Source organism: Tamandua tetradactyla, chromosome 1 (genome assembly GCF_023851605.1).
Source record: "Tamandua tetradactyla isolate mTamTet1 chromosome 1, mTamTet1.pri, whole genome shotgun sequence".
NCBI lineage: Eukaryota > Metazoa > Chordata > Mammalia > Pilosa > Myrmecophagidae > Tamandua > Tamandua tetradactyla.
The window spans coordinates 31,693,889-31,708,147 of NC_135327.1; the positions used below are offsets into that span (position 1 = coordinate 31,693,889).

Below are 14,259 nucleotides of genomic sequence, written 5' to 3' on the forward strand. Positions count from 1 at the left end.
CTCTCTTCTGTTCATTCTTTTTCTCTTTTTCTTGGTCTTTGCTTGGCACTCATCATTGCCAGCTTCCTCAAAAAGCCACTGAAAGAGGAGACAAAAAAAGAAAGAAAATTTGACATGTAGAAATAGACTCAACTTTCCCAATCCTGAAGTTGGAAGCTTGAGTGCTTATAGGCACTTTGCACGAATCATCTCATTGAGCTGCGTAAAAGCCTTTTGAGGGAGCACTCTCGGAGGACTGAGGCTCAGAGAGTCTATACTGTTCCCCACAGTCACGCCGCTGGAAAGTGCTAGAAGCAGCCACAGCCAGGCTACAATCTGCAAGATTCAAGTCCAGGCCTGTCTGATCCCAAAGCCTATTCATTTGACTCCATGCTCTATTGTACCTGTCAGTTGAACCTGAGTTTGGATTTTAAACTCTCTTTTTCTAATCTATGTCAGGTTCCAGACTCATTTAGAAAACAAGGCAATGAGGCCAAAAAAACAAAGGAGTAATTTCTTCTAGAGCAGTGCTCTCCTCCTTAAGAAGATGCCAAGTCATTACACCCTATAGCACAATTTCTCAATTTTAAGTATACAAAAGTGTTTAATCCCCTGAGTCTCAGTATAACATCTATAAAGTAGGGAGACTAGTAGTAGCTACTTCCTAGGCTTGCTGTAAGAATAAAAAAAAAATTTAGTCAGGAATCTTTTCATTGTAATTGACAGAAACCTCAACTCAAAATGACTTAAGCAAATAATGATACATTGACTCCTGTAACTTAAAAGATCCAGGAGTTGATGGCTTCAGGCATGGCTGGATCCAGGGGTTCAAACTTGTCAACCAAGTTCATCTCTTTTTCCACCTTTCAGATTTCTTCCAAATTGTCTTTACTTTTGGATACCCTTCACCATGTAGTAGCCCCTAGTAACTTCACATATCATCCTCTCCATTTCAATTCCAGCAGAAATAAAACATCCCTTTACCAGTAATTTCAGCAAAAGTCCTGAGCTCAAGTTTCATTTGACTCACTTAGGGTATTGCTATCATGATTTGATCAATTTGCCCAGCCTGGAAACCAATGCCCATCCCTGCAGTCAGGACATGGGGTCAACTCCCCCAAACCATATAGGCTGAAAGTGGGTGGTGATCCCCAAAGAAAAATAAGGTGCTTTTTACCCAAAGAAAGGAAAGTGGATGCTGGGAAAGCAAAAACTATGGATGTCTGTGCTGCTTTGCCTGGTCCCCGGGGAGTGCTCAGGAGGTTACATATTAAAGGGAACACATACCCAAAGGGTGAAGCCTGATGTAGCATTACTGAAGGTCCAAAATCATACCTTTTAACTGGTTGTTCTTTATCTTGGCAGAGCCTTAGGCATTCCTGTTGAGCTTTTAAATTTTACCATCCCAGCTCCACCCTCAGAGATTCTGATTCATTTGATCCCAAGTGGACGTGGGCAGTGTCGTGTGTTAAATGCGCCTGGGAGAATTTAATGTACTGCCCGGGCTGAAAATTGCTGCTGGAAGTGAATGCCAATGCTTGGCTGGTGCCCACGAACCTCCTAACCGTTGCACCAAATCCTTTAAGACCTCAAGAATTAGTTAGAGTTAATAATTATATGTGACACTTTAATGCAAAATGTGAAAATCACCCCAAATTGTTTCTTCCAATGCCTTGTAGGCTAAAACAGGACTTTGGTGTTAGCAAGAAAATGCAAAGTAGAATAGCTTGAGTGTGTGTGTGTGTGTGTGTGTGTGTGTGTCTGTGCATGTGTGCAACATGCCTTGTGATTATACAGAAACCTTGCTTGGGCGGATAAATCCGCAGTGAGATGCCTCAGGAACTTAACTAAACTGAGTGTGCCTCCTTGTTTTTACAAGTTTCCTCCCCTACCTGGTCCCCTCCATAAACATTGGATGAAAGGTTGGCGGTATTTAATGTCACCAACAAGAGACAGACTTCATGTGCCTCCAGAAGTGATATGCTGAGGATACAACAACCGCTATGCCAAATTCCTGCCAAGAATGCAGAACCCATATCTCATCACAAGGAAATATTGGACAAATGCAAAATGAGGAACAATCTATTTATGGGAGTGGGGGGGGGGGGGGGAATGGAAATGTTCCAGGTTAAAGGAAACTAAGAAGACATAACAACCAAATGCAAAATCTGACTCTAGGACTAGACCCTGTACTGGAAGAGGAAAAATGCAGTAAAGGACAGTATCAGGTCAACTGACCTGGCCAAGTGGAAGAAGGCTGCTGTGAGCGAGCTGTGTTAGAGTAAATGAATGAGGTTGTTAACTACTGTGACAATGTAAGAAAATGTCTCTATACTTAGGAAATACATGCTTGAAGTACTTAAGGATAAGAGGCCATACTATATGTAAATGGTTACCTTCAAATGGTTCTGGAAAAGTGTGTGTGTGTGTGTGTGTGTGTGTGTGTGTGTGTGTCTGTGTGTGTGTCTGTGTGTGTCTGTGTGTGTGTGTAGAGAGAGACAGAGACCACCCAAACCATAAGGCAGATGGAATGAAATAGGTGAATCCAAGTAAAGGATATATGGGTATCCTTTATATTATATCTGCAGATTTTTGATAAATTTGAAGTTATTTTCAAATTTAAAAAATTTTTTTAAAGCTGGGGACAGAAAGACTATAAACAATAAACACAATGCTCGTTTAGCTGAAATGTCGAAATACACTTCATGACTCATCAAGATTAAGAATTCCAAACACATGCACACACACACGCCATATAATAAAACCCATTCTTCGTTCTAATAAAATGAAGAGTTTCTATTTGCATCCAAGACCATTCGAAAGTCAGAATGTGAAGTGCATCCGTCCCTAAACACTTTCATAAATTCCCACAAATTAATGGGTTCCCTGGAAATTGCCGGACAGCATAACCAGGCATAGCCACCACCAACGGCTCCAAAGGACTCTGGGAGGATCTCAACAGAGGCCAAGCGCTTGGACCACAAGTTTCCATGAAGCAGTTAAATAATGGAAATGATTAGGTGACATTCAGCCTTTTAAAAACAACCAGGCTTTTCAAAAAGAAATCCATTTTTTCTCTCAACTGCCCCACTCCTTAAGCCTCCCAGTGGTGTCCACGGCATTTGAGCATAAAATCCAAACTTTCACCCTGGCTTGTGAGGCCCTGTGAGGGTCGGGCCTCTGGTCACTGTTCCACGTCATCTCGCAGGCGCCACCGTATTAGGCTGCCTTCTGCTCTGGGTACATGCCAGGCCCCTTCTTACCTCTGAGCCTTTGCACCTGCTGCCTCCTCTCCTGGAAAACGCTTATCTGGACCTCTCCAATAACTGCCTTGATCTCATTTAAGTCTCAACTCAACTGCTATCCAGCTATATTTATTTTATTCATAGAAATGACCACTAAATGGAATTTTTTAAAAACTGGGATGGTCTCTTCCATGCAAATGTAGGTCCCCACCCCACCCCAGGCAGAAACCTCATCCGAACACTTCCCACTGGCTTGGTGCACTGGGCACTTCTTCTCCCCACTGCCTGAATGAACACTGTTCCCAGTATATATTGCCTGGCTCGGTTTCTCTTCTTGTTTGGAATCTGCTCAGCTCCCACCTCCTCAAAGACCCCTTCCCATATATACTTCTAATTATCATCCCACTACCACCTCTCAGTATGCTCCATGAAGGCACAGGTTTATATATTTTTATCATCACTGTATCCCAGCACTTAATGCCAAGCCTGAAACATAATAGATGCTCTGCAAATATTTCCTCAATGAGTCAATGAACAAGTGAGCAGCGGAGGCTACAACGCTGGCAGTCAGATGAATATTGAAAAGAAGAAAATTGGAAGACTACCTGAGTTCAAGACTTGTTTTATTATAAAGCTACACAGTGATGCAGATGCAAAGTAGGGTGTAGGTTAGATATAGATCAATGGAACAGAATAGTATCCGGAAATATCCCTATGGAGATGTAGTCAATCAATGCTATACAGAGGTGTCAAGATGATTTAATGGAAAAATGATAATGGAATATCCATAGGCAAAAATAATGAAGCTTGACCCTTACCTCACAAGCATACATAAAATACCATTTGAAATGTACCTTGCTTGTAAATGTGAGAAATAAAATTATAAAACTCTTAGAAGAAAACAGAGAAGAAAAAAGACTTTGTGTCCTTGAGTTGGCAAATATTTCTTGTGACACAAAATACATGAATCATAAAAATAAAAAAAAAGATGGATAAACTGGTCTTCACAAAAATTTAAATATTTTTCTCTCCATGAGACACTATTAAGAAAATGAAAAGGTAAGCCACAGTTTGCAAGGAAATGTTTGCAAAGCATATATATAATAAAAGATTCGTGTCCAGAATATACAAAGAACTCTTTAGAACTCAATAATAAGACAAACAATTTTTGGAATGGGAAAAATATTTTAACAGAGACTCCACCAAAAATAATATAAGTATATCAAGTTAGCATATGAACAGGTGCTCAATACCATTAGTCACTAGGGAAATGCAAATTAAAACCACAATGACATATCACCACACACCTATTAGAATGGCTATAATTTTTAAAGATTAATAATACCAGCTGCTGGCAAGGAAGCGGAACAACTGGAACTTTCATACAATGCTGGTAGAAATGCAAAATGATGCAGCCACTGTGGCAGTTTGGCAGTCTCTTATGAAACACATTTAGCATACATCCCAGCAATACTACGCCTAGGCATTTACCCAAGAGAAATAAAAACATATGTCTACACAGAAACTTGTACTCACACATTCATAGCAGTTTTATTCATAATAGCCCAAAACTAGAATCAACCCAAATGTCCATCAACTGGCGAATAAATAAACAAATTGTGTTACAGCCATACAAGGGGATACTGTTCAACTATATACAGGAAGAAACTACCAATATGCTCAGCAACATCAGTGAAAGAAGTACATGATTCCATTTATATGGAGTTGCAGAAAAGACAAAACTGCAGTGACAGAGCAAATCAGCGATTGCAGCTACAGTTATGTGACTACATACACTTGTCAGAATTCAAAACAAGACTTCACATTGGTGAATCGTGTTGTAAGGAAATTACACTTCAGTAATAAACATACATTTGAGTGTCTGTCAAATACGATATTTCTTCCCTTTCCACCTCCAGAAAAGCTCCGACCACACAGCAGCTGCTGCCCATTCCGGCTGCCGTTCTCGGGAAGCCACTGTGGCACCACAAGTGTATCTCGTGTAGCCAGAGGACAAGTAATGATGATGACTAACTTGCATGCCTGCTTTCAGCCTTGACCAAATCACTCACTTCCCTTGACCTTCTCATCGGTAAAATGCAATCCTAATAGTGCCTGCCTGGTGAGACTGTGTGGGAGCAGGGGGTGGGGGCTGAAAGGAAGTACTACGTCTGAAGCATAATGAACATTGGTGCTCAACAAATATCAGCAAGCACTTTTCTAATTTTCAGTGAGTCATTTCTTAATGTGCCAGGGGCTGCGCCAAGCTCTTAAGAGACCTTATTCCAATTCACCATTCTGTTTCAGGTAGGGCTGATTCTTCTCGGTCCTCTTTTACAGGTGAGGAAGCTGTAAGTGGTCAGGGCTGGGATTCCAACCCAGACCTGCCTGACAGCATGCTCGCAAGTGCTGCAGGAATCCCACTTAGCATCATCACTGCTCTCCTGACCCTCTTCTTTCCCCTCTACTATTCTTGACTCACCAGCGAGTCATTTCCTGTATCCATCGGATCCTTCAGCGGCCCTTCTGTCCCCTGAGTCCTCCACCCACCTCTATGGCACATCCCCTAGTAGTGTCTTGCTAAGAGAATCACAGCAGTTGGGAAGCACTCATTGTCGTCCGCTTCAGAGAGGCCTTCCCTGACCGCCCTCCATCTCCTTTTGTTGCTCTTTTGTTTGTAGCCCTTACCCTTCTCAGACATTGTATAATAGATTTATAATTTTTCCTGATTATCAACACACACATGCACACTGCACCCTCCTTCCTCCACCATCTCACACGTGGTTTTTCAGGTTGTTTCATTTTGTTTTTTCACCACTCTATCTCCGGTCTAAAGTTCCACCTGGAACTAGTATAATCATAAAATTTTATAAGGAACTTGCAAGGCCATCACATCCAACCCTTGTGCTTTTAGACAGGGAAATCCAGAGAGGTTAAGTGACGTCCCCAAGGTCACACAGCTGATTGGAGTAAAGACATGGAGCAAGAAGCTAATTCCTTTGAGTCCCCTTCAAGTAACAATTCTGCTGCATCATCATGACCTTCCCAGGCCAAGGAGGCAGGAGGCATGTGAAATATCCTTGTCTTTTTTTTTTTTAAATCTTAATTTAATGTCATGGAGTGGGGATGACAGTGAGGCCTGTAGGGGGTATTTAACCTAACCTAACATTGACCTTCTGATATCATCTCCAAAAAGATCAGGCCCCAGTCACAGGGACAACTCTCCACTCATATCTCAGTGACACATCCTGTGGTCTGTAATTCATTCTAAAACAAAATGTCTTATAAATCCTATTAATCTTGTGTATAGCAATGTATAGCATTGCATAATGTCTGTGTATGAGGGGCAATTTGTGCATATATTCAAGCTCTTCTTTTGTTCAGTGTAAATACTAAAAGTATTCCATAAATTTTGGTAATCTCTGTTTTGGCATATCTCCAGTTTTACATCTTGAGCTGCCAGAAGCCTAATTGAAAGATGGGGCATGGCTTGGGCCCCTCCCAGTTTCTGTGTGTCCTGGGCCCTGTTCCTGGTTAGTGTCCATGTTGCTGGAGATAAGTCCCTGTTATACTTGCTCCTTGGAAGGCTGAAAAAGAAAGACAATCTTCTTAGGCACAAGCTCTGACAGGAGGTGACGGCTATGTAACTGGCTTACAAAATGTTCCTTTTGCATCTCCAGACAGCTCAGCCCTGTCCTTGATTGCCAGTTATTCTGGGGGATGACTTAGCATGAAGTTTTAACTCTACAAGAAAAACAAGTTAGAAGCTTATGCCCCCGATGATGAAATCACCATCACTCAGGGGGCACCCAAGGGAAATGGATACTGGTTATACGTAGGTCACAAGACTATGGAACATCATTGCATGTGTCAGAGCATTTAATGGAGGCCCAGTAAGAACAGATATTTGAGGGTGCATGTGTGTCACAAACTCAGAATATGGGCAAATACCAATCACAAAGGGAGGGAAGAACTATTAGCTAACCAGTGACTCGGGGTGACTTTACACTTCTGTTGTGAAAGCCAATTGTTAAATCCTCTGTGTTCATCATAAATATCTTCATTTGGGAGACTTGACTGATCAAGAGTTATGTCACAAATGACTATTCAATAGCAATTGGAATACTTTTTCATTCCATCCTGGACAAATCATCTGTGGTTGAAGCAAGCCAATTCCTTAAAATAAAGGTCCAACCTTGAACATAGACAAGCCTAAGCCCTTGATTCTTGGATTAGTCGCTTTTCTCTTTTGCAAAGCCTGGTTGTTCATGGGGATAGATACTCGCCTATCAATAGTAAATTCAGTTCAGAAGGAGCACAATGTAATAGCCAACACTACTTTAGTTGCAAGTGACAGCTACATAACTAAGTCGGGTTTAAGAATAATGGGAGATGTATCTGCTTATGTAATTGAAGAATCCAAGGTTGCTTCTGACTTCAGGAACGGCTGGCTCCAGTTGTCACACCTCAGGAGTACATCATTCCCCATTTCTTGGCTCTCTTTTCCTCTAAGTTGGCATTATTTTCAGGTAAGCTCTCTCCATGTGATTGCTTTGTAGCTTCAAGCCCAGATGATCCCCATAGCTACTGAGTGCAACATGCACGCGCATGCACACACACACACACACACACACACACACGCACACACAGCTTTTTACTGATAGCCCTAACAAACATCCCAGGTACGAATCATACTGGTATGCTTGGGTCACAAACCCAACCCAGACCCTGTTCTCTGTTTGTTTGCCATTACACACATTTCTAATTGTTCACCATTACCAAGCAGGTTGCTATGACAGTTTTTTCCAGGTCTCCTTAGCCATTCATATAGAAGATCCTTTGGAATACAGAGATGGCTACTGTTTTGAACTCCAGACAATAGTTGACTTGCATTTAAGAGCCACAATATAAGAAAAAAATATGGATTCGTAAACCATGCTTACTCACATGAGAAGCAAGAGGCATCTCGCACTACTGCCAACATCCCTGATATTATAATTACTCTCTCTTTTTCTCTTCTTGCCACCCCCCGCCAAGCTTGGGACTGCAGAGTTGACATAGCGTACTCCAAATGGGCATAATGAGAGAACTCCTCTACCCACTGATGAGAAGGACGTGAGAGGAAAAAGAGAGAAAAGGCTTGACTGAGCTCAGTACCCCACCTTTCAATCCCTTGCCCGTGTGGTGGATAGAACCTTCTCCCTCACTTCCCTGAGAGCTTCCCTCCCCAACCTGCAGGCTTGGGGAGAGGGGACAGCCTCCCCAAGGGAGGTGTCCACAGAGCTGCCAGTTAAAGCCCTTAGCCGGGAAAGGTAATTCAAAGTGACCTTTTTACTCAGTCTCTTTCTTCCCTGAGAAGGCAGTCTCCCTGGCAAGGTCTCTGCATCTTAATTGTGTGCAGTAGACTTTGGGCCTCTTGACAGCTTAATACCAACTAATATGTCCAGTTTCAGTAGACTTTCTTGGAGTTTAAAAAAAAACACAACTTTTTTTTTTTCCTACTTTTATTCCTGCCTCCCTTTCTCTCTTGGCCTTAACAGATTTACAAAAATAAGAGTAACTTAAAACTTTAGGAAACAGACATTCCTGCCCACTCTCCATGTATTTTTTTCATGTCCAAACTATACCGAATAACATTTCAGGGCGAGGATACTCAGACTAACCAATCCCAGACCTTTTCATCCCAAATCAGAAGCGGGCTGGACGGCTGCCCTCTCTCTAATTCTGTACCTTCTGAGCCAGCTCAAGGCGTGGGATTAAAAAAACTGCCATGGAATTTGAACTCACCGGCATCTGTTCCTGAGTCAGCTACTCTGAATTTAGGATTGGGGCATTTCCTTCTCTTGTTTCCTGAGAACCTGCTCCGGAGTGTCGAGGGGAAAGTTGTCATGAATAGAGGTGCAATAAAAATAAGCAAATAAATGCAGACTGTGTCTATTTCCAGAATTAGATTTTTGCAATGGTAAAGAAAGCAAATGGTGTGAGAGGGCAAGGAGAAGTCTGCAAGTCCAATATTATTATTATGTCACATCCTTATATTTCACTCCTCTGGGACTCACGGTTGCTAACAATGGCCCTTTCTGCTGTGGGACACAAAGTGACTAACCTTTTTCTAGCCTTTTTCTAGTTCAGTGAGAACTACCGCCGTATATTGCTGAGTATTTCCGTACAGAATTCACTTGGAAAGGATATTGTTTCAAGCCTGGACAAAGCTCATATTGTCGTGTTCCAGTTGCAGTTATTTTAGGCTCCCTATAATCAGTTTTGAGCACTCAGCTCTGAGTAACCATTTCCTTGTAATCTGTCATTTAACAGAAGAAAAAAAATCCCCTAATATTATGCATAAAACCCCTAGCCAAGCAAACCACTCTAAGAATACATTGCTTAGTTCACACAGGAGCCAAGATGTGACCTCATTCAGTGGAGGGAAAGTGAGAGAGTTGATTTTGAAAGGAAGAAATGAAATGATTCAATGCAACTTCCCAGGTAGAATACAAACTGCCAGTCCTTAAACAGCGGTGTTGATGATGCTGACAGCTCTCATTTATAGCAAACTTACCACATGCAAGAGACCAGGCCAAAAACTTATTAGCTCACACAAAACCATTATTGCACTGGTCTTGTTTGCAATTTTATTGTATTTAAGTTTTATTTTTAAAACAGTCAATTAATGTGTATTAAGTAAATACTAATAGAAGCAGCAGCAGCAGATAGGGCAAAAATCCCAAATATTATGCAAAAGACAATTGATAAACACTGCACTAGACAATACCATTTCTAAAAAAAAAAAAACAATTAAAATACAACAAAGTAAAAGTAAAAAATAAATCACTGTTTATTAGGCCTTAATTAATAAATGTCAGGTACCATGCTAAGTAGTTTCTATTCTTTAACTGTCATCCTCACAAAAATCACATGAATTAGGAACTACTGTTATTCCCATTTTATAGATGAGGAAACTGAGGCTAAGTGATGCTAAATAGTTGGCTTTGGGTCACCTGGCTAATGTGGTAGAGCTAGGATTCAGCTCCACTCCCGCAGGACCCCAGAGCCCATGCGAAGTTACTGCTGCCTGTACCAAGCACATTGTCGGGTCTTGGAAATGTTCGAGCTGAATGATGCCACTCACTCCTCCAGGCAAAGGAAACACCCAGAAGCCGCTGGGAAAGAAGCCACTTCCTGTGCCTGCACAATGAGAACAGCACCCTCCTTGATTCAAGGTTCCACCCTCTCTGGCTTCAGCTTCTAAGCCAAACAATTTATCTCTGGGTGACAGATTATGACAGAGTCACCCTGGCTCTGACCTTTTCCCTTTTTCCTAAAAACCAGCTGTTGCATGGATGCTTTGGATCATAGCCTCTGCACACACAGGCATTGGTATAACAAGCAGTAACTGAGCAGTGTCGTGAGGGGCTGTTGTGGCCCAGCCACGCCACAGTTACACCTTACAGTATACCTTCCCTGGCTGCTGCCACTGCTCATGCCAGAATTGCCCTTAGCAGAACAGGGACAGATTCACCTGGGAGGCCAGCCCCTCCTCTGCCTCACCAGGACAGCCCCCAGCCACTAACTGAGAATCCCAGGGTGCAAAAGACCAGCCCACTTGCCCCAGGGTGGGGAAAATCTGCAGTATGGTCTGTGCTCCTTCGCTCGCCCTCTCTTGTTTCCCTCGGCCCTTTCTCAAAACAGCCCTCCTTGGCCTGGCTAAACTGCAGACATGCCTATCCCATTTCTGCTTTTAGAAAAGCACACTGGACGCCCAGGCGGTAGGCTCCAGGGCCATGTGCTAGATAAGACGTGGCGCTCCAACTTCAGGACCTAGTACTGGTAGAGAAGACAGTGACACCAGCCCAAATACCATGGAATAACAACTATAACGTGCATTTTCCCCCTCTCTTTCATGGTATTTTTATGTGCCCAGCCCCTGTGTTCTACCTGATTCTGAGAACAAACCCATGAAGCAGGTATTCAGTCTAACTCCTTTTTTTTGAAAAAGGAATATTTTTATTGACACATTTTTGCACACATACAGTCCATATATGGTGTACAATCAATGGCTCACAATATCATTGCATAGTTGTGTATTCATCACCATGATCATTTTTCAAACATCTGTATCCCTCCAAGAAAAGAAAAAGAAAAAAGAAGATACTCATACATCCCAAACCCCTCACCCCTCCTTCTCTTTGACCACGAGTATTTCCATCTACTCAATTTATTTTACACCTTATCCATTAAAAAAAAATGTTTATTTATTATCCATATTTTTTTACTCATCTGTCCATATCTTGGATGAAAGGAGTATCAGTCACACCCTCACACTGTAAAAGTTATTTCTTTATATAATTGTCTTCAAGAATCAAGGCTACTGGGTTCGGTTCCAGGACCACGTACCCCAAAAAAAAGAAAAAAAAAAAGAATCAAGCCTACTGGAACACAGCGCAACACATTCAGGGACTTCCCTCCAGCCATTTCTATACACCGTAAACTAAAAAGGGATCTCTGTGTAATGAAGAATAACCTCCGGGGTGAACTCTAGTCTGTTTGAAACCTCTCAGCCACTGAAACTTTATTCTGTCTCATTTCTCTCTTCCCCTTTTCAGTCAAGAAGTCTTTCTTAATCCCATGATGCAGGGTCTCAGCTCATCCCCAGGAATCAGGTCCCATGTTGCCATGGAGATTTACACCCCTGGGAGTCATGCCCCATGTAGGGGGAAGGGCAGTGAGTTCACCTGCCAACTTGGCTTAGAGAGACAGGCCACATCTGAGCAACAAAAAAGGTTCTCTGGGGGTGACTCTTAAATTTAATTTTAAGTAGGCCCCAAATCAAGGGCTCAGCCTATTGATTTGATTGTCCTCACTGCTTGCAAGAATATCAGAAATTCTCCATATGGGGATGTGCTGGTTTGAAATGATGTATGTACCCTAGAAAAGCCATGTTTTAATCCTAATCCCACTTTGTAAAGGCAGCTGTTTCTTCTAATCCCTATTCAGTATTGTATGTTTGAAACTGTAATTAGATCATATCCCTGGAGATGTGATTTAATAAAGAGTGATTGTTAAGCTGGATTAGGTGGAGATGCGTCTCCACTCATTTGGGTGGGTCTTGATTAGTTTACTGGAATCCTATAAAAGAGAATGACAAGAGAAAAAGCCAGGAGATTCAGAGAGAACAGAGAAGAACGATATAACTGTGAAAAGCAGAGAGTCTACCAACCAGCAACCTTTGGAAATGAAGAAAGAAAATGCCTCCTGGGGAGGTTCATGAAACAGGAAGCCAGGAGAGAAAGCTAGCAGATGATGCTGTGTTCCCCATATGTCTTTCCAGATGCAAGAGAAACCCTGACCATGTTTGCCATGTGTCTTTCCACTTGAGAGCGAAACCTTGAACTTCATCGGCCTCCTTGAACCAAGGTATCTTTCCCTGGATGCCTTAGATTGGACATTTCTATAGGCTTATTTTAATTGGGACATTTTCTCAGCCTTAGAACTGTAAACTAGTAATTTACTAAATTCCCCTTTTAAAAAACCATTCCGTTTCTGGTATATTACATTCTGGCAGCTAGCAAACTAGAACAGGGGAAGTTGAATATTTCCTCCTTTCTCCCCAGCCCCCCCAAGGGACTTTGCAAATACTTTATTCTCTGCCCAAATTACTCTGGGATCAGGGTATCATGTTAATCTGCGCAAACCAACAAAATCTCTTGCTCTAGTCAAGATTCCATGTACTTTGTTTGGTGTTCAATTAAACTGACCATACAAGTTAAATTAGGTGATGCACTACCCAAAATGTAAATTTTGCACCAAAGAACCATCTCTCCCCTTGGTCTCACACAGAAGTTAAAGTTTTAAAATATGAACAATATCATCCTTTACGCTGTATTCTGATGTACCTTAGCCCTATCCAGATAAGCTTCCTTCATATCTCTAGTCTGATCCCTTTCTTAACTTTTTAAATAGTTCCTGTATGGGGTACTGCTGACTTTCATAGCTTCAGAGCTCTAACTCTGAGACTCAGTTGTCACATAAATACTCCAAGTTTCTGGGAATGACCAGGTTAAACACAAACACCTCAATATCTCGTAATTTACAAATAGCAGTTACAACTCCTGAATATATGTGACTGCTCTAAAAGCCTACAATCTAGGGCCCTTACAATAGGCCCCAACCTGAAAACCCATGCCTTCAACTTCAGTTCACAGAGTTTTTATATTATACTTAGTCCATATGAGTGAGGCATGATATTTGTCTTTTTGTTTCTGACATTCCATTCAACATACAGTCCTTAAGTTTCATTCACCTAGTTGCATGCCTCACAACTTCATCCATTCTTGCAGTCACCCAGAAGTCCATTGTATGTATATACCATAAATATACTGAGCACAGGGTTTCAGGATCATATGGCAACCCCACTCCTAGCCTCTTGTGGAACCACCACCCTGCCCTTCAAGGGGCAGCACCTCTCAGTTTCCCTACCTGCAGTGAATAGGTACAAGTCTTTCTCCACTTTACCTCTAGCACTTGTTTCTCTCTGTTCATTTTTAACAGGTTTATTCACACATCATATAATCCAACCTAAGTATATAGACATGACCTCGCCACCATAATCCATATGAAGGTATTTCCTTTCCTTCCACAAAGGATCATTGCCTTCCCCTATGCCCCCACCTGTTGACAATTGGTTTTGGCATAATGCCTTTGTTACATTCAGTAGAAGCATATTATAATAGTTTAACTCCTTTTTAAGGACAAGAAAATTGAGGTTCAGAAAGGTTAATTAACTGCCTGAGGTTACACAGCTATTGAGTTGCAGAGCTGAAATTTGAACCCAGATCTCTCAAACCTCTTCACTCTTTTACATTGCCACCCTCCCATTTCTCTAGATCAGGATATGATTTGCAAGGGTGGCTGCCTGTTTCTGCGAATAAAGTTTTTTTGGCACACAGCCATGCCCATTCATTTACATCTTGTCTATGGTCGCAAGGTCCCAGTTGAGCAGCTGTAATAGAGTCCCTAGGGCCCACGGAGCCAAAAA

At 41.9% G+C, this 14,259-nt stretch overlaps 1 long non-coding RNA gene across 1 annotated transcript in view; it reads right to left on the reverse strand.

Annotated features, from left to right (window-relative positions):
• The window catches only part of LOC143683978 (uncharacterized), a 63,922-nt gene continuing 49,663 nt past the window's right edge, over positions 1 to 14,259 (reverse strand). Inside the window, exon 3 of the long non-coding RNA XR_013175776.1 lies at positions 1 to 78. This is a non-coding gene — a long non-coding RNA (uncharacterized LOC143683978). The remainder of the gene's footprint in view (positions 79 to 14,259) is intronic.